This window comes from Sorex araneus, chromosome 7 (genome assembly GCF_027595985.1).
Source record: "Sorex araneus isolate mSorAra2 chromosome 7, mSorAra2.pri, whole genome shotgun sequence".
Taxonomy (NCBI): Eukaryota; Metazoa; Chordata; class Mammalia; order Eulipotyphla; family Soricidae; genus Sorex; species Sorex araneus.
Genome location: NC_073308.1, coordinates 40,764,010 through 40,784,920, shown reverse-complemented (window position 1 = coordinate 40,784,920; position 20,911 = coordinate 40,764,010). Strand labels below are relative to the sequence as shown.

The window sequence follows — 20,911 nt, the reverse complement described above, 5'->3', positions numbered from 1 at the left end:
TAATTTATATGTCATTTAGATGAGAATTATCTTAATGTTTTTATCACCCCCAAAATTAGTAAGTTAAGGTTCTAGCCTCCAAAGATAAGAGGTTTCAAAAAGTGATTAGGTCATCTACTCATTAATGGAAATAGAGTTCTTAGAAAGATGCCCAGAGAAACCCTAATCTCTCTCTTGCTTTGTGAGACAAAAGTGATTCCCAAGGTTACTGGGTGTACTCCAAACACACAGAAAATAAACAAACAAAAATAATAATAAAGTTTAAGTTAATTTATGTTTTAAATACTGAAAGCTAATTTAAATTAAAAATATGCCCACACCCATGTTTATGATGACATTATTTACAATAGCCAAGACAGGTAAGCATTAATTGGTAAATGGGAAAGAAAGTGTGGTATCTGCATCTGTATGTGTATTTATGTAATTCCATCATAATGAATGGAAGCGCTGGAGAAATAGCACAAGGAGTAAGGCACTTGCCTTATATGCACACAAGTCTGCTTTCACCCAAGCACTCCTGGCCGTGATCTCTGAGCATAAAGCCAGAAGAAAGTCCTAAGTACTATTGGTATGGCCTGAAAGGAAATAAATAAATAAATAATATTTTTAAAAGAACCAATCAAAATATTGCCTGTAGGACAACATTGGTTTCTGCCTTGCCGGAGGGAGCTTAGATTTATTGGTTTACTCCCATCACAGTGCTCCCATTCCTCTGTGTTTACTTGTAACTTCTTTCTTTGTGCTCTCTTGACTTGTAAATATTGTTTTTCTCTTCTAAAGTCCTCTGCATAGTTAATTCAGAGCCATGTCCTTTTGGTATGGACACAAGAAGACAGTTAATGCTATGCTTTGTAATGTGGGAGTTAATTGACTCTGAATGATATTTACCTGCTGGACATCTGTTCTTTCATTGTTAAAAGTGTCTCCCTATTCATAGCAGACAGGGTTAAAACCACAAGTTTTAGTCATAGCAACACAGGTTAATCAGATCACTCTGGACTCGGGCTTCCCTCCCTGCTGCTGTCTGATGATGTCACTGAAACTGACACACCGGAGTCAGGAAACAGCAGATGCTCAAGGTCATTCAGACAGGCAGTGTGCTGGGCTCCCCTGACCTAGGGTTTCAAATGAGTTTTCTATGACTCCCACAAACCAGCACAGGTCAGGAGCTTAAAACAACAGAAATTTTCTCTCTCACATTTCTGGAGTCCAGAAATCTGAAATCATGACATTGGCAGGACAAAACTGATAGTACTCAGTGTTGTAGAGAAAACTGCGCTCTGGAGACTAAATCCAGGAGACACTGGATTTAGTGGCTGCCAGCACTCGATGGAGCTTTGTGGCTGAGAGCTACCTTACTCCAGACTCTACCTTGGTCCTCACAGGGTGATGAGTTTATGTCTCCAAATCTTTCACAAGGACGGCAGCAGCTGGCATTAGGACACATTCCAATCAAGTATAACCTCCCTCTTAACTTTAGTGTAGATAAAAACCCTATTTCCAAGCACAGTCATATTTATAGCAAACAGACTAGGAATTGAACACAATACCTCAGGAAAACCATTCAGTCCACAACGGGCACAAATAGTAATGGAGTCAAGCATGCTTCTTTAAGTCTGCAATTTACTAAGTGAATGAACCCACATAACCACATAACCAAGCACCACATGGGGCCTGAAGGAAAGTATGGCATCAAGTGTAGGCAGAGAAGAGGCAGCTCATTCTAAGAGTGACAATCAGAGATTGCTTTCTGGAGAAAAAGTCCTTTGCCCAGAGGATAGGTACCAAGACCCAGACCCCAGACTTCAGCTTTAATGGCACTGCTTTGAAAACAGTATCAGGTCTCACAATGGAGACGTTACTGGTGCCCGCCCAAGCAAATCGATGAACAATGGGATGACAGTGCTACAGTGCTTTGAAAAGATATTACCCAGCCAGTCTTCCTTCCTCCACTCTTCTTTATCCATCACCCTAAATATTCTCCTCAAAGCATTTTCATGGCCTGCCTTGTTTACTGCTTGCTCATTTACGATCTCCCTCAACACAAGGGCAGAGATCCTATCAGCTTTGCCACAGACAGACCTGCATCACTCAACACAGTGCCTGGCATACTGTGCATGATAAGAATCAAAATAAGTGATTGCTGGAGATAGCCAACACTGGGCTCCTAGCAGCACTAAGCTGGCAGTACCCCCTACCGTGCGAGCCCAGGGCAGACTGGAAAGGAAAGAGGAGGGGAAAGCTTTGAAGGCCGAGCCACAGCGCTTAGTTCAGAGGCTGCCAGCAGTACCATTCCCACACTCCCCGCGGGTACTGGAAGGTCAGACACCTGCAAGCCACAGATCTGCCTTTGCATCTCCGCAGCTCAGGATTCTCCGACCCCAGGGTTTCCCTTCTGACTCTGAGCAGGAGCTTGAAAAGACTAAGTTGGGTCTGGTTTTATCACCCCCCCCCCCCCATACAAGTGCTGCTGCTTCTGCTGCCCTCTGCTACTTTTATTACTATTAACACTCACTATAGAGACTGTATATGTACTGTATGAGACCTGAGAAATCCTGGTATCCTAAACAAAGGCAAATAATTAAAACATTTTAGGTCAAACCAAATATTTTTCAATCACTTTGTAAGCAAACCGTGACTAAGTGGGTTTTATTCCAGGAATGTAAAGGTGATTCAGCATACACAAATTAATAAACTCAACAAAAATAAAGATAAAGCCAAAGAAGCATAATAGACAAGGAGAGTGCATTTGAGAAAATTCAAGATTAATTTATGATAAAAATTCTCAGTAAAGTTAAGATAGAGAAGTAACAAGATTAGATCAATATTTTCTCTACTTATTTAGCATCTTACAGGAAATTCCAACCAGAGTAATCAGTCAAGAAAAGTAATTTTTGGAGGGCTGGAGTGATAGCACAGCGGGTAGGGCGTTTGCCTTGCAAGTGGCCTACCCGGGTTCGATTCCCAGCATCCCATATGGTCCCCCAAGCACCACCAGGCGTGATTCCTGAGTGCATGAGCCAGGAGTAACCCCTTTGTATAGCCGAGTGTGACCCTAAAAGCAAAAAAAAAGAAAGAAAGAAAAGAAAAGTAATATTTTTAAATTATGAAGTGGAAAAGTTATCAAACTGTCATAATCTACAGATGATATGAGAACATACATAGAAAGCCCTTTGGAGGCTTCAGTAAAAATCAAATCTACTAGGAACAATACGCCAGAATAGTAAAATGATAGGCTATAAAACCAATGCAAAAGATCATTTGCAATACGATTTTTGCTTTTGGGAGGGTGGTTTATAATGTATGTGTGTGTATGTGTGTCTGTGTGTCTGTGTCTGTGTGCTTGTGTATGTGTGTGTGTGTGTTTAAGTACTGGGGACTGACCCAGGAACTCAAACATGGAAAGCAAATGTTCCCAGATATCTTGGCTTTGTTTGGGGCCACACTAAGTAGTGGCCAAGGGCTATTTCTAGCCCTGTATTCAGTAATTGGTCCTAGTGGTCCTTGGAGGCCATGTGTTAATGGAGTAAACCCTGGACCTTCAGTAGGCAAAGCGTGTACTCCAGCTTGGTGAGCTTTTTCCCCATTCCAAATATGTGTATTGTCAAATTCAGGTTGCTGAAACTGTTGAGCATTTTTGCACATGTAATTTATCAGAGATACTATAAGCTTTATAAAAAGTTCCCATCTGCTTTAAAATCAGGGCAATATTGATTTCAGATAATTTACTTGGAGGTGTCAAAGAAATAGTAGCACTGTAGCACTGTAGTCCTGTTGTTCATTGATTTGCTCGAGCGGGCACCAGTGACTTCTCCATTGTGAGACTTTATCACTAAAGGTTTATCAATTTTGTCTAGTCTTATGCAGAACTTAATTTAATTAATTATTTTTTCTCTGCCTTTTGGTTTCTAATTCATTGATCTCTACTCTTGAATGGTAGAGCCTGGCAAGCTACCTGTGACATATTCGATATGCCAAAAACAGTAACAATAATGGCCTCTTTCCCCTGACCATGAACACAACAGAGAAGAATGGAGACGTTACTGGTGCCCACTTGAGCAAATCAATGAGCAACAGGACAACAGTGATACAGTGATACAGTGATCTTTACTCTAATTTTTATTATTTTCATTCTCTCAATTTTTTTTGCTTTGTTTTTCCTAAATTCATTTATGTATAAGGTTAGATTATTTATTTAATGTTTTTCTCATTTGGTGACATAAAACTGCATAGCTATAAATGTTTCTCTTAATACTGCTTTTGTTACATTCCCAAAGTTGCCATAGTTCTTGCTCAGGGACCAGCGGTTAAAAATCACTGATTTAGTATCTCTATGTTTCTGGTTTATCCCACTTTCTTTTGATGATTAATTTCTAGTTTTATGCCACTGTGATCAAAAAGTGGAAACTTTGTATGATTTCAATTATCATGAATTTGCTGACATTTATTTTGTCTCAAATTCCCTGTGCCCTTGAAAGTAATGTATCACTGTATCACTGTCATCCCATTGTTCATCGATTTGCTCCAGCGGGCACCAGTAACGTTTCCATTGTGAGACTTGTTGTTACTGTTTTTGGCATATCGAATATGCCACAGATAGCTTGCCAGGCTCTGCCGAGTTGGGGGTATACTCTCAGTAGCTTGCCAGGCTCTCTGAGAGGGACAGAGGAATCGAACCTGGCTTGGCCTTGTGCAAAGCAAACGCCCTACTGCTGTGTACTCAGCTTTTAGAGAAGCCCACCTAGCCCTACTCCTCATTTAGGACTGTTGTTTTCTTGTAGACTTTTTGTCTTGTTAATATTTCCATTGAGAGTAGGGTTTTCAAGTTCCCTGTTACTATCAGTGACATTCCCTTCTCTCTTCCCTTCCCTCTCCTCCCCTCCCCACCCTCCCCTCCCTCTCTCTTCATCCCCTTCCCTCCCCTCCTCTCCCCTTCCCTCTTCTTTCTCTCCTTTTTAATTAGTCTCTCGTTTTTTCCTTTCTTTCCTTCTTTCCTTCCTTCTTTGCTTCCTTTCTTTCTTCTTTTCTTCCTTCATTGGATTGAACCCAGAACCTCACAAATGTAAAGCAAATTTTACTCACCACTGAAGAATCATTATTTAAATCTGTCAATATTGCTTTATGAGTTTTAATGCTCTTTTATTTGTTGCATATATTAATGAAATATGAAGCAATTTTGCTAGATTGATCCTTGGTCATTATAAAACAACTACCCCTATCTCTTATGATTTATATTTCACTAAAGTCATTTAAATCTAAGTATAACTTCCTTTCTTAGGTCACTATTGATTATAGGATTATTTTTCAGCTTACTATTTTAAGCTGGAAAATAATCTTACTGTTTATCTTTGGTTTTAACTGCATTTTAGATAGATAGTAGAAAGTTGAAGTATATCTTCTTACCTATACAAACACTTTGTCCTTTTATTGTTAAGTTGAACTCATTGATGTTTACAAGAATTATTGACATAAAAATGACTCAAGGGAAGAATGTTAGGGCCTCTAGGGGGAGAGAAGTATACCTTTGGGTACACTGTTGATGGGTGTGGTGTTGGAATTTTGTGCACGGAAAACCATTACTAACAATATTATAAATCACGAACCTCAATCAATTAAAAATGTTACAAAAACAATAAAAGTTAATTAAATAAAAATTATTCATTATAGCTTCTCTATATATTTTCTTTGAGGTCTATCTTTTATGTGATATTGGATTCTATTTTCATCTTTTTATTTGTTCCTTCTAATATTGTTTGAGATTACCTAGAGGTTTTCACATAAAAATCTAAGTTTTTACCCTATTTTAAATTTAAAGCATATTAATATCAAACTTGGGGCTGGAGTGATAGTAAATCAGGTAGGGCTTCCTTGCATCCGGTCAACTCGGGTTCAATTCCCAGCCTCCCATATGGTCCCCTCAGCACCGGCAGGAGTAATTCCTGAGTGCAGAGCCAGGAGTAACCCCTGTGCATTGCCGGGTGTGACCCAAAAAGCCAAAATAAATTAATATCAAACTTGTTATAATACTCCCCCATTTTTATTCTCCTCTTCTCCTTCTTGTGTTCCTAGTGTATTTCTGTTTCTAAGACAGTTTCTTTCCGTTCTGAAAGCCTTTAGTATTTCCTACAAGGCTGGTTCAGTTCACATGAACTTAACTGTTATTTGTCCAGGAAGCTCTTTATCACACTTTAAACTCAAAGAGATGACCTAGATGACTTAGGTACCATGCTTTTATATCGGATTTTTTTATTCAGAACTTTGAATAGATGGACCATTTCATTATAGCATGCAGATTTTCTGCTCGTAAATGTCATAACAGACTAATGGAGTTTTCCTTTTTTTAATTTATTTTTATTGTTTAATTTAATTTAATTTTATTTTTATAAAATTGTTCATAATAATTTATTACATTTAATAGTCCAACACCAATCCCACCACCATTACATCTTCCCACCCACCACCATAATTTGAATGTTTTCATCCCAACCCTAAAGCCTGCCCCCAAAGTAGGATTTAGGTAATTTATTTTGTATAGCTTGTTATGAATAATCCACGAAAAGTGATGCAAAAAAATTTTCTTAGAGGAAAGTGTATGAAGATAGTGTATTTTTACCTTGGAGCCATTAAGCCCTTGTCTTGGTTCATGAGTGGTGCAGAGTATGCCATGTTGCAACTGTGCACTCCAGGAATTCTAAAATTTTAAATACGGTGATACAGTTGAGGTTAATTTTTTTTTAACTGGATCGTGACTTTGGGAACCAGAAGCATCACTGTGGCATGTTGCTCTCTTCTGACAGATTTACTTGTGAGTCTTTGGATCATGGAATTTTCCTTTGGTATAACTTTATTTTCCCTTTTTAAGGGATTTTCTCTTTATCTGTTATTTTTGCTAATTTAATTACAATATGCCTTGATATATGCTTGGCTGTATTTATTTTGTCTGGAACTCTTTGTTCCCTGGATCTGGATATCTATTTTCACAGTTTGGGACAGTTTTCTACTATTATTTCTTTGAGTGGGTGTGAGTGTGTGAGTGTAACTGCCTAGCTACTGGAAAATGGGGGTCTGGGTGGAGATTCCAGATCTGGGTGCCCTTCCCCCCCAGCAGCCATGTAATCCCATCAACACCAAGATCCAGAGACTATAAAGCAAAGCTCCCGGAAGCACATGGCCTCAACATCTTATTGTCTAGTTCTCCCTACCGAGAGTATCCTGCCCACATAGCAGAGCCTGGCAAGCTCTCTGTGGCGGATTCAATATGCCAAAAACAGTAACAATGATGTGTCTCATTCCCTTGACCCTGAAAGAGCCTCCAATGCAGCACTGTTGGGAAGGACAAGTAAAGAAAGGCTGCTATTTTTTTCCCTTGTCAGGCGGCATGGCGTTAGCCATATTATGAGGACTATTAAGCAGGCACAAACTTGGTGGCTTGGGAAGAATAAAAAAAAAAACAGAGTTATGTACTTGGAACAGTGGGACTTCATATCTCTTCATTCTCAGCAATGGAAAACTAATTATCAAATACTTCCTTGGCAGTAGGGCTGTCTTGTCTGGGGGGAAACTCCAACAACAATAGTTTTGTGTTGAAATATGGAATGTAATCAAGGTAAAAAGAAAATGAAGTGAAATTTATCAGTTATGCAGGTGGGGGTGGGGGGACGGGGGTGGGAGGTATACTGGGGTTTTTGGTGGTCGAATATGGGCACTGGTGAATGGATGGGTGTTTGAGTGTTGTAAAACTGAGACATAAGCCTGAGAACTTTGTAACTTTCCACATGGTGATTCAATAAAATAAATTTAAAAAATAAAATAAAATAAAATAAAATTATTAAAGAAGGAATGATTCAGAAATTGTAGTTAATATTTATGAACATAGTTTGGATTTATTTTTTAAGATAGTTCTGCATAATAAGTGAATATGGAAGTTATCAGAGAACTTTTAGTAACTTTATAATTTGTATTAAAGGATATATCTCTTAATTGTTAAATATAAAGGATTGACTGCAAAATAAAAAAAAGAAAGGCTGCTAAAATCTCAGGGCTATGATGAATGGAGACATTACTGGTGCCCGCTCAAGAAAATCGATGAACAACGGGATGACTGTGATACTTTGATTTCTTTGAATACTCTCACTACCACCCCCAACTCCCTTCTTTTAAAGTCACAACAGTACAGATGCTGTTCCACTTGATATTTTCCATAGCTTCTTAATTTATGGCAGAGAGTCTCTTGCCTGCACACCTGGCTGTCTTCCCTGGGGCTCCTTGGAGGGGATGGGCTCCAGCTTCCCTCCCTGCCCCGAGCAGAGCTCCTGGTGGCCGAAGACCACCAGAACCTAGCCACAGCCTCTCAAGGCCTCTCTCCACACGTTCGGACAGGCCTCACTCATGAAGGTACTGGCAGAGGAACCCAGGTGTGTGTAATCCCATCAATGGCCAACATCCAGAGACTTAAAAAGCAAGCTCCCTGAAGCACACGGCCACTTTGCAGCTGCGCGATATCTTATAACCTATTTTTCCCTCTGGGAGAAACTGGCAAGCTACTGAGAGCTTCCTACCCACATGAGACAGCCTCAAAAGCTCCCATGGTGTATCTATATGCCAAAGCCAGTAACCAGCTGAATCTCATTCCCCTGACCCTGAAGGAGCCTCCAATGTGGCATTGTTGGGATGGCGAGAAGAGAGAGGCTTCTAAGATCTCAGGAATAGGACAAATGTAGAGGTTACTGAGACCCCCTTGAGCCACTCGATGATCAACAGGATTTCGTGATCGTGATTGTGATTTCTTTTCCTAGTATTCTTCGATGCTTTATACTACCTTATATCCTAATTAGCTTTTTGGTTTTCAGCTTTGTCCCACTATTGTATTTTTAAGTTTAACTACTGCATCTTAAGCTCTGTGAGCTCTGTGACCATTCTGGGTTGGAGCGATAGCACAGTGGGTAGGGCATTTGTCTTGCACGCGGCTGACCCAGATTCAATTCCTCCACCCCTCTCAGAGAGCTCGACAAGCTACCAGGAATATCTTGCCCTCACGGCAGAGCCTTGGCAAGCTACCCGTGGCATATCCCATATGCCAAAAACAGTAACAAAAAGTCTTACAATGGAGACGTTACTGGTGCCTGCTTGAGCAAATTGATGAGCAACGGGATGACAGTGACAGTGATACAGTGAACATTCTATTTGGACATTTATAATATCTTGTAGTTTTCCTCTATTGCTCTCATTTCAGTGAGCCTCATTATTATAAAGTATTCTTCACACAATTTAGGGGTTTTTTTTTTAGGATTTTATCTTGATCCTTCAGTTGGGATCAATTCCTCTGTCTCTTCATTATGTTAGTTGTTGTGTGTTTATTTCTATGGAGTGGGCTAAATAGCTTTTCTTCCCAGTTCTGATAAAACTTTCTTGCATTAAAACTGAAAACTGCAGGGGGCTGGAGCGATAGCACAGTGGGTAGGGTGTTTGCCTTGCACGCGGCCAACCTGGGTTCAATTCCGAGCATCCCAAATGGTCCCCCAGCACCGCCAGGAGTAATTCCTGAGTACAGAGCCAGCAGTAACCCCTGTGCATCGCCAGGTGTAACCTGAAAAGAAAAAAAAAAACCTGAAAACTGCAGAATATTAGCTTAGGCTAATAGTCTTGGAATAGAACTATTTTCTGCTATACAAGCTGGATCCTCATCATCTCACAGGATGACTAAAACCCAGAAGTGATTATAAGGTGATAGTCCATGAACCCAACCTATAGGGCAAGGACTGGGGAAATAGGTAGCACAGAGGCTGCTGTTGAATTATGTCAATGACACAAGTCTTCCTGGGATATGTAGTTTCTTGAGCTTCAAAAAGACTATGCAGAGTGTCACTACCCCTTCCTTTCACCACTGTCTCAAAATGCCCTCATCCCACCCTCCCTTGCACTCCCCCTTCGAGTCATCCATTTTTTAACAAATTTATTTATTTATTTATTTATTTTTATTTTTTAATTAATAGTTTATTTTTAATTAGTGAGTCAACGTGAGGGTACAGTTACAGCACTCTGATGACAGATGTGATGCAGGACTATTATAGCACTGTAGCACTGTCATCCTGTAGTTCATTTATTTGCTCGAGTGTGCACCAGTAACGTCTCCATCGTGAGACTTGTTACTGTTTTTGGCATATCGAATACGCCATGGGTAACTTGCCAGGCTCTGCCGTGTGGGCAGGATGCTCTCGGTAGCTTGCCGGGTTCTCTGAGAAGGATGGAGGAATCAAACCCAGGTTGGCTGCGTGCAAGGCAAATGCCCTACCCGCTGTGCTATCACTCCAGTTTGTAGGAATATTATATACATAAAACTTTATTATTGATAGCAATAAAAGTCATGGTGCCTACAGAATGTGGAATAAATAATTCCATTAATCCTACAAGTTTTCCTTCACACTGAACAGGACTGATCTTATTTTACATAGGATTCTGTACTCACTAGTAGATTTTTCTAATCATCAGATTGTTTTGCAAATAACCCTTAAGATTTAGTCCCCTGTGGTGGGAAATGCACACTAGTGGAGAGATGGCTGATGGAACATTGTATGACTGAAACACAATCATGAACAATTTGATAATGGCGTATCTCACAGTGATTCGGTAATAAATAAATAATAAATGTGTTTAAAAAAAAAAGACTATGCACTCATTGTCTGCGAAAGCAAACTTCACAGGCTGCAGGTTCTCTGATTTCAGCTTCAGTTTTAAGCCAAACCTTTTCCTTGAGGTTTGAGTAAGAACTGGGTGGCAGGTTTTTTGAATGTATGCAAATTTTGTATCTGGCTTATTACCCAGAACCCTGGTGAACATTATAAGAGAGAGACTGATGTTTTTTGAGGCCACACTTCTTGCTTCTAGTTAGCTGCAGAGAATTTTCTTAGAAACCCCAGGGGTCAGCTCAATCAATTAAAGCCTGAAAAAGCTTTGGAGCACTAGTTGGGGGAAGATGTATGTTTCCGGGGTCTGTGAGCTATCTACTACCAGCTCTTTCTACACTGGCTCAGGTGAAACAGCCTTACCAGGGGCCAGGACCATAGATGCCACGGGTATTTTAGGTGACTGGGGCTAGGAGCACAGAGAATTCCATACAACTGGGATCACAGGTGAGGTGAACTCTTTACAATGGGCTGGTAATGGGCCAAATATGTCTTGCCAAACTCATCCCTCAGTTTTCAAGGGTCTTTCATGTGAATGGGGCCATAGACTTCCAGCAGGCTGAGTCTTGCAGTGGGGACTTAGGTGCAGATAGCTTTGCAGTTAAGGTGGGGGCAATCTCTCTCTCCATAGAGACCGTGTAGAAACACTTTGGTTCTTCCAGGGGACAGATTACTAGCAGAAAACACTGGTTCACTAGAGAAGAAAGGCAAGCAGTGGCCCATGTTCTAGCTGTGATTCAGAAAATCTGTGAGCTATTTACTAGTTGGAGGGGCATAGATTGCTTACCAGCAAAAAGGTTGTCAAAAGACTTCAGGGAATCAATAGACCATCTTGACAGTTGTCTCTCATACTCCTGCAAGCAAGGATTATGCGCAAAGATGGACAGTGTTCTCATTAGGGTATTCACCCCTGGTGTCTAGTAATGTGAAAGGCGGATTCCAATTCGGCACCCACCAGGGGTAAAGATAAGCCTTAGTGTATATATTGTGCAAGTGGAAGTCCTGGTTTCCAAGCCAGAACTGTTCGTGTTTGTGCACAATGTTCTCTCTGCAGAAGTGTTTGATTTTCAGTAATATGAACTTCTGTGCATGTGGGAAGGCCAGGTCCAATCCTCAACACTCTGCACTTCTGTGCAGAAGTATTATCTGTGCTCTTCTAGGGGTAATAACCAGAAGTTGTCCTCAAGTACTGTCAAGTCTGTTCCCCAAGCAAATGTAAAAGCAATTTGTTATTTATTGGTGCTGTTATTAGCTACGTTGGCAGTTGTTGTGGTCCCGAGACTGCTGTACTCCCCAACTTACCTGCCTCCCTGGAAAACATGAAGGTATAGGTCTGGAATTCCTTCTGCTAATTTAGGCCATCAGACACTACATGGTCCAAAGGCAAGTGAATCTATTTATGGGCTTATGGAGAAATATTTTTAAATTGTATTTTTTATTGAATCACTGTGAGATACACAATTACAAAGTTTTCCACGATTGAGTATCAGTCATATTCCTTCACCAGTGTATATTTTTCACCACCAATGTCCCCAGTTTCTTTCCCACACTCCACTCTCAGACTGCAGATACTTTTCATCTCTCTCTCTTTCCCTCTCTCTGTCTCTTTCTCTCTTCTCTCTCTTTCTTTCTCTATTTCTCTGTATGTCTCTCTGTCCTTTCTCTCTCCTTTTATTTCTTGGAGACTATTTCTCAGTCTCTGATTTTACCTAGGATTCCCTTATCTCCCCTTTCTTTAACCATCAAAGTATAAGTTCCAGGGTTATTCTCCACTATGCTGGATCACAAAGCTGGGAGGGCTGGGTAGTAAACAATCATTTTCCACTAGGAAAAGTTCCACACCCTAGTGAAGTGACTGTTGACAGTCTCCATGCCCACACCACCCTCAACTAGGGTTTCTTCTCTGATGTAAGTTTGCTCTTGGACAGAGTCTCTCCTCTGTTTGCCGCCTTGATCCCTTGCTGTGGAAGCTCTGTCTGTTCCTGTGTCTGGTCTGCTCCTGTGTAGATTAATCCTTATTATGGTATGGATTTTCTCGGATCCTGGAAGAAGACAAGCACAAACTGTTTCTATTCTATCATCTTGGGTCTGATCACTCCCCTTATGTCCCTTTCTCACCAAATGCGGAAACTGAGCTCATGGAGTTTAAATTATTTGTGAGTCGTGCTCTGATATGTTGTGGATCTGGGATATGAAACTGGTTCTGCTTTCAGATATTTGAGCACCTGACTGAACTGTAGAGCAAGGATAAGTATCAATGGAACAATAAATAAAGGTTTGGTGAGAATGGAAAGGGAGGGCCTCAGTATGAGCTACTCATGTCAGCTGACAGGAACATGGCCTGGAGAGTTGGGAAGGTGAGTCAGGATATAGAGAGGTCATGGGAGAGAAGAATTCTGACATACTGGCAAGTAGAACAGAGAAGAGATGAGGGGGTGAGGGAGAGACCAGAAACTTTGAATGTCAGGCTGAGACATCTGGAGGGATCATATTTGAGACCACAGACTTTCTTCAGCTTAATGACGTGATCTATGGTTATTTTAAAAAAAAATACCTCTGGCTATGAAGAAGGGATATAGAAGGTTGAAGATAAGACACAGGAGAGTTTTGAAACAGAGAAAGACTGAATAACAGGAGTGGCAAGGAATTTGAAGAAAAGAGACTCTGGAGAGGTAGAATACACATTTTTTTCTTGAAAAGCTAAGGGGTGAAGGTTTCAGAACATTGAAGGGTCTCTCTTCTGTATTTTCCCAGAAAGCAGCTCTAAAATGTGCCTTTAATACACAATTCTAGTGTCTCCTCACAGTTTGTAACAGTGTTCTTCCTCCCCAACTGCCAGATTTGTGGACACATGAACACACATGGTTGGATCACTTGTATCACTTGTCATCCCATTGCTCATCAGTTTGCTCGAGCAGGCGCCAGTAACATCATATAACATCTCCATTCGCCCCTGTTGACATATGCATCCTGTGGAATTTGGTATGTGGGCAGGTAGACGTGGCTATCAAAGAGATCCCAGTAGAAGTCATGGATAACCTTCTCCATTGCCCTTCTGGAAGATGTGATAGATTCATCAGGATGTCAAAGGGCAGTCATCTTGGTTTCATAGTTGGCGAAGGACAGGTGGGCATTTCGAATACTTTTCCCGGCTTCTGCCACATTGGCCAACACTGCTGCTCTTCTCTCTTTGAGGTCTTCCTTTATCACTTCTCTGTACAGTTTTGAGAGCTTGGACGTTAGCTTATGATTGCCTGAGGCTCGAACCAAACCATGTTGGTGAATGAGCTCGAGAGTTTCTTACTCTCGGCATTCCTCGCACAATCATGGAAGTGCTGAACCAGTTGATCATATTCACGTACATACGGTTGTATACACACAACACAGCATGTACACATGTGGTTAGATACACACAAGAAACACACACACTGCTCTAACCTATGATTGTATCTACTAGTTTTATTTACTGGAACAATCCCTTTGACAGCTGAAAAGGCAATCAGAATATCTTTTTCAGGAAGGCAAGAACTGTTTATATTCTTGACCTCATTCCAAACACCCAGCAAAGCCCTGGAGAGCAATTAATTAAATGGTTAGATCTGTGTTTGCTTTAGCAATTCCACCCATTCTCTCTTTGTCTTTGCCTCCTTCTCTCTCTAATCTTCCCTCCGGCCCCCGCCTCCCCGTCATATTTGTACCTACTGGTTAAGAAGCTAAATTTCATTTCCCTTGGTAGTGGAACATAATTTTATTTTTTAAGACACAATCTAAAAGCTTTATTTTTTTCCCTTGGCAACCACGTTGATGCTATATTTAGTAATTTTATTAAGGAGATAATTAACGTAAATTCCATACCAGAGCCCTGCTGAGGAGCAAGCTAACTAATTCTATTCTTCTTATTAGGGAAAACAGACAAACCAAATGAGATTTAAAGATTAGGCAGATGAATTGTGTGTGTGCGAAAATCAGGCCTGGGAACTCAGGACCTGTGCCTGGGGATTTGAGGGACAGAACATGGTGTTCCATCCTCCAGCAAGCCAAGGGAAGGAGGGGTGGGGAAGGAGAATATGGTTCAATAAAGGGACAGAAATGCAGGATCAAGAATTCACCTCAACCAATGGAACTATGTTGGAAGAGCATCCAAAAATATTAAATATTTATGCCCCTTTTAGTCTCTGATGTTCTTCAGCTTCTCTTATCTGTAACCCTCATGGCAGGGAAGAACCACGTCTGTCTATTAAATAGACTTGTTCAGTTTTTGTGTCAATACCAAGTATATATCCAAGGTCTTCTTACTAAATATAAAGGAACCCACTTTTAATACAGTCAAAAATGAAAAAACCTGAGTTGTACCAAAGATATCAAGGGATGGTTATTAGCTTACAAAATAGTAAACTGGAGAATTATTTCAAATACACAGTTTCCTTAGTGCATTGGAAGTGTGATTCAGTTTCAAAAAAATTCAATTGACACACAACTTTTGAGAATGCTCTTCTAGTGAAAAAGAGCCCAGCAGGTGCTAGACATTGATGGGGATTAAGAAAAAGGAAGCAGGTACAATTTCCTTCCTTCCCAGTAGGACTGACATTAATACAGAGGGAGGGCCTAGGATGTGTCTGTGTCTTCAGACACTTTCATCATATCAAGTCCTCATGGTAGCTCTAATAGAAAAAGATTTGCTTTATCATACAAATGAGAAAACTAAAGCTCAGGGAGACTGATAGCTGGCCAAAGTCAGGGAAGGGTGGAATCAGAATCAGAATTTGAATATTTCAGGCCAGAGCAATCGTACAGCAGGCAGAAGGCTGGCTTTGCGCATGGCTGACCCTGGTTTGATCCCCCGCAACCCTGTGGTCTCCTATGTCATCCCCAGCATCTGAAAGAGCCAGGAGTGATCTCTAAGTATAGAGTCCGGGGTAAGAGCTACACACAGCCAATCGTGGGCCCATGCTCCTCTTCCTCTTGGTGTTCTTAATTGAGAAAGACAGACAATAGAAACCAAAAAATAAGAATACAAAATAGTTCCTATTGGTCCTGAGTGACTTGCAGATGGCATGCTAGGATGACTAGGGGGACATATTCTAAATGAGGTGGGAAGTGAGCCATTCTCACTGGTGTGAAGTGGCATCTCAATGTTGGTTTGATTTGTGTTTCTGATAACCAGTGATGAACGTGTTTTATGCCTGCTGGCCATATACATGTCTATTTTTAAGGATGTGTCTATTCAACTCTTCTTTCCATGTTTAATGCAGTTGATTTGTTAATTTTTATGTGCATGATATGTCTCTTCATTTCAGAAATCATTTCCTTTGCAATGTAAGCTTTTTAGTTTGACAAATAGTTCAACAAATAGTTCCATTTTTTGTTGCTTTTTATTTTAATTTTCTCAATGGGATCATCTCATTAGATTCTCCTTTGAGGTCAATGCCATGGAGACTTTGCCTAAACTTTCTTTGGTAGTGCATTTTATGAGTACATGTCTGAAATTTTGAGGTCCTTAATACAGTTTGAATAATCTTTGTGTGAGATAGGAATTAGTTTCTGAACCAGGAAGACTACCTATGGATAAACAAATAAAGGTAATCCCAGATATGGGACATGAGAAATAGTTTAAAGGTCTGAAGAATATTCTTTGCATGCAAGAGTCTGGGCTTTATCCATAGCCCCACATGATCCTTAAGCACTATGAGAACCAACTCTTGATTACTCATCTTGGAGTATCTCCCAAGCACTGTCAGGGAGTAACTCCCCAGTTGTCCCCCCCCCACACACACACATATATTAGCCAATGAATCCAAACCGACCTTCCCTTAAACTCAGGATAACTATGTTTATTTACCCTATGACTTTTTTTTCATTCATACATGCAACCAAATTTATAATAAGGACATTTTATAAACTCTTCTCTTTCTGAGCTATGTTTCACTCTCTCTCTCCATTATAAACTCCAAAAACACTGAATCTTATTATCAGTCTTAAACTCAGCATCCTGTACCACATCTGGTAAATAATTGAAGCTCTTTACTATTTGTTGAATTAGAAGGTGAACAGGCAGATGGGGAGAGGGCGCTGGAGCCAGGAGATGCACCCACAAAAATATGGGGTCAGAAGGCAATGTAGATAGAGCCCTAGAAATCATCAGGTCATCCATGGGACTTCAGTGAAGAGCACTAAAGACAGAAAACAATGGCAGCAGACAAGGCCAGACCACAGAGTGCGGAAACTATTTTCAGTTCAGATCTTAAGGAACAGGGAATGCGGAGCCCCTGCCAAGAAGGTGTTATGATTGTGTCCTCTCAGAAAGTAGTCCCCTTTTTTCCTTCCTATAAAGAAGTTAATGTGTTCCTGGGCTGGGGCCCTCTCTCCAGCACTCATTGCACCACTCCATCACCTCAGAGTTCACCTGCATCTACTTGGCACAATTATGATACCACATGATAATGAAGAATAAGGCCAACAAGGATAAGGATAAGACCAGGGCTGGTGAACGCAACTGTGGAGCTTTGCTAACCGGATTGGTGGCAAAAGCCATGGCCAATGGTAACGTTGGCAGTTTGACAGGAGGTCCTGCCCCCTGCTGCCCAGCAGAAGAAAAGAAAGTGGACAGTAGGAGAGAAGAATATGAGGGATGTGATGACATGGTCTTCAACGTTTTTTTTTTTTTAACTTTTGGTCTCTTCTGCAACATGCTCAATAAAAAGCTAAACTCTTGGGCTGAGAATAGACATCTACAGTAAAACTTTTGGCTTGCTTGTGTGAGGCCCTGTGTTCCATCCCTAGCAACACACACACACACACACACACACACACACACACACACACACACACATTGCTTAACTTTAAAAAGAAGGCAGGGGGCTGGAGCAATAGCACAGCGGGGAGGGCATTTGCCTTACATGCGGCCAACCCAGGTTCAAATCCCAGCATCCCATATGGTCCCCCAAGCACTGCCAGGAATAATTCCTGAATGCAGAGCCAGGAGTAACCCCTGTGCATTGTCGGTGTGACCCAAAAAGAAAAAATAAATAAAATAAAAAGAGGGCAGGCAGGTAATGAAAAGTCAGGCTGAGGGCACTGCCTGATGTGTTCCAATGGGGAGCCTGTCTTGTCCTCTAGGAGGCAACACTACCTATCAACCAGGCCCCACCTCATGAGCTGAGATCCAGGGAGACTCACATCCTTACAGGGCTAGATGAAAAGAAATCAGGGGAGAAAAGACACAATTCACAGTGGGGTTTGTGTGTCTGAGAGGATACAGATGCAGACAGGCTTAGGGACCCACCCAAGGTCATACAACAAGAACAAGAAAGAGCTACAATCAGATCCCAAATGACCGACTCAGGGTCGTTGTTATCTCACTCATTTCTCTCTGCCTCTTGGGTGGTGAAAGACCATTGCTGCCTGAACTCATCATCCATTCTGCAGTTGCATCTTTCGCCCTTACCCCACGCTGATGCTGAATTTTGGGTCTGATTATTTTCTCCTCCTCCCCAGACTCTGGGTAAAGAACAGAGGGCTCCTGGCTGAGATTAATGGTCCACGGTAGCTTTGCTTTCTGGAGCTAGAGTGCCCACAGGGTGTACTCACCAAAGCTGGGCCTTCCTCTCCCTGAGAAAAGAGCACTCGGCATCTTGCTACCCTTGTGGATTCCTGGAGAAGCTGCTGCTACTTATAAAATATGCTCCCTTGCAGCCTTTGGGTGAATACTGGTCGATAGATATTACTTTTCCAGATGTGCATGTCCCTGGTCATTGGCATCTATTCTCCACAGCAATGACCAAAGCGGTGGGCTCAGGCCCAATATCTTCTCTCCAGTCCCAGGCCCAACCTTGTCAACAGGGAAGCAGACTGTGCCACAAAGAGCCTGCTATGTGGTTCTCATGATATCCTAGTACCTGGACAAAGACATCATGAATGAAGCCACCTACCTTCTTCCTCCTTTGGAAAGTACCAAAAAGACTCTGTCTTCTGGGGCCAGAAAGATAGTACAGTGAGTAGGGCATTTGCCTTGCATGCAGCTACCCAGGTTGAATCCCCGGCATCCCGTGTCATCCTTTGAGCACCACCAGGAATAATTCCTGAGCATCACCAGGTGTGACCCCAAAACAAAGACAAAACAAAACTCTTTTCTTTCTGAAGTCAATGTATTCAGCATCTTCCAGCCCAGAATAAAAGAGCTCCTTCTGTGATCGATTATGAAGTCAGCTACTCAGGGGCAAGGTCCCTACTGAAGTTCTGGCCACTAACTGGCAGCATAGCCTTGGGAGACTCTCTTCGTCCCAATCTCCTCCCTCATACAGGAATGTCTGTTGCCTCTCCAGTGCCCCCACCCAGACTGACAGTAGTAGAAATAAGCCAGTTCAGCAGGCTTTCTGAGATCCTCTCTAAAACAGCAAGTTTCCAGAGAAAGTAGGTGATGTCTGATCACCCTTTAAACTACGCTTTCATAGCTACATCTGGCAATGCTCAGGAGACCATGCGGTGCTGGGATTCAAATAGGGTTGGATGCCTGCTAGGCATGTGCCTTAACTGCTGTACCACAACCTCAGAAGTCTGATTTTTAAATGGATAGAAGATTTGAATGGACACTTCACCAAAGAAAAGTGATAAATGATAAGAAGCCCAATATCACTAGGCATTACAGAAACACACACATACACATACTCACAAGGTAATTTTAAAATAAGGGCAATACCAAGTGTTGAAAAGAATGCAGAGCAATTACAAATGTCATACATTGTTGCTGTAAATGTTTCTATGATGCTGTACATCTTCAAAGTGTACAGTGATGTGAAACTGGAGAGATAGATAAGCATGTAGGGCACTTGCTTTATATGTGCTCAACCCAGATTCAAAGCCTAGCATTCCATATGGACCCCTGAGCCCCACCATGAGAATTCCTCAGGGGCAGATCCAGGAGTCCCTTTGAGTACCACCAGGTATAGCCCAAAACCAAAAAAAAATTTTAAATATGTGGTAATTGTTTATAAATAAAATGGACACATTTTTTTTTAAATAAATGAATTACATTTCACATATGAGGGAAGTTCTTTGGGGATAAAAAACTGGGGCTGGAGCGATAGTACATCAGGTAGGGCATTTGCCTTGCACATAACCAACCCGGGTTCAATTCCCAGCATTCCATATGGTCCCCCCACGCACTTCCAGGAGTAATTCATAAGTGCAGAGTCAGGAGTAAGCCCTGTGCATTGCAAGTGTGACCCAAAAATCAAAAAATAAAAATAAAAATCCTGTTACTTAGATGTTCAAGTCAAAGAGAAAGAACAAGCTCTACAGTGGAAACTGTAGGCCTCAGGATCCGATCGATAACAGGAGAGTTGGAATATGTCCATTCTTATCACTTTCCTCAAATGTTTTCTGAGATATTGTCTAGATGAAATATTTAATGGCATTGTGAAGTAAAAGTGCTTCACCAGGTGCAAAACTGTGCCAAGAAGCCTATACTTTCAGGAATCATTTCTATAGTTCATTACCAGAGAAGCTTCTCTGATTGTGTAGAGCATCAAAACCTCTAGAAGGAGTCAGAGCTTCCTCTCCTGAGCACGAAGCCGGCTGAAGGTGTTTCTTTTGCAACTGCCTCTACCATTTATCCTTATTCTTCTCTTTCCTTGGAAGAGTGAGAGGGAAAGAATGCAGTCTGAGCGGTTTTCAAAACAAAAAAAAAAATGTGTCAAAGGCTTCCCCTTTACCTCAATATGTAGAGTCAAGATAAAGCAGTAGGATAGGACATACTTTCAAGACATAAATAAAAACTATAGAACCTTGGGGCTGGAGTGATAACACAGCGGGTAGGGTATTTGCCTTGCACTGGGCCGACCGAGGTTCAATTTCCATCATCCCATATGGTCCCCCGAGCATCGCCAGGAGTAATTCTTGAGTACAGAGCCAGGAGTAACCCCTGTTCATCGCCGGCTGTGACCCAAAAAGCAAAAAAAAAAAAAAAAAATTCTATAAAATCTCAGTATCTCTTGGGTAAGCAGTGAGTACTCCTACTGGCCCCTGTTGATATGCATGATAAAGTGTAACAAAGTGTAACAGACTCTGTCTAGAGAATACCTTGCACACCACATCCTGCACGCTGCAGTCAGAGTGAGCCTGCTGAATGAATAAGTGAGTGGATATGGGAAAAGACAGTTGTGGTTTCACCCACAGTCATTTCTGAAAGCTCTCACAACCCTCTTCTAACTTTATTTCTCTACTTCTTCCTA

General features: G+C 41.4%; 1 non-coding gene across 1 annotated transcript; it reads left to right on the top strand.

The window, feature by feature from the left end:
* The first annotated feature begins 20,137 nt into the window (after window positions 1-20,137).
* On the top strand, window positions 20,138-20,349 carry LOC129406727 (small nucleolar RNA U3). Its single transcript, XR_008631189.1, has one exon. It is a non-coding gene; the product is annotated as a small nucleolar RNA U3 (small nucleolar RNA).
* Window positions 20,350-20,911: the final 562 nt, after the last annotated feature.